Here is a 716-nt window from a genome sequence, read left to right as displayed (position 1 = left end):
AACTTTTTTTACTTTACTTTTTAACTATTCAATTAGTTTTTTACCTTTTTTTCTCTTGACTTTTTTCCCAACTTAATTTACAGGTAATATATCATTCAAGGGCTCATCTAATTGGTCAGATGCCAAAATTAGATACAGAGCCATGTAGCAGTATCTTTGCTGAATGGATGGATATAGATCTTGTGCTTCTAGACCTCACTGAGGGATGAGGGGACTCAATTTGCAAGGGGATGCAAGAGAACTAAAATGGTAACTTGCCCTTTAAAGGGTTAAAATGTATTTTTTGACTCGCAAGGAACCAGTAAACAGAAGATTACATGGTCAAATTTATTAACTAAGATTAACATCCGAGCAGCTGCATTCTGGACGAGATGAAGAGACAAAATTGTGACCAATGCATTGCTATAATGGTCAAGGTGGGTTTTGATAAGGCATGAATTAGCTTTTGCTTCATTCTAAGCCACAATATTGTTTATGTAAATATAATTTGATAATGTGTCTTTTTATATATATATATGAATAAAAAAAACTTTGTTTAACTAAGCCAAGTCTGTTTAGCACTGAAAAGCTTAAATTTTAATCTAACATGGAAAAGGGGTTTCTCAGCAGAATAAATCTGTCAATTAACTTTGAAATCAGTGTCTAAAACCAGCATCCAGGTAGGTCTTTTTGATCTTATGGTATCAATAGTGTTGGTCCTGTAGCCAACGGGTATA

The sequence above is a fragment of the Cyprinodon variegatus genome, unplaced genomic scaffold, assembly GCF_000732505.1.
Source record: "Cyprinodon variegatus isolate N-32 unplaced genomic scaffold, C_variegatus-1.0 Scaffold432, whole genome shotgun sequence".
Classification (NCBI taxonomy): domain Eukaryota; kingdom Metazoa; phylum Chordata; class Actinopteri; order Cyprinodontiformes; family Cyprinodontidae; genus Cyprinodon; species Cyprinodon variegatus.
Note: the sequence above shows the minus strand (reverse complement) of the source record.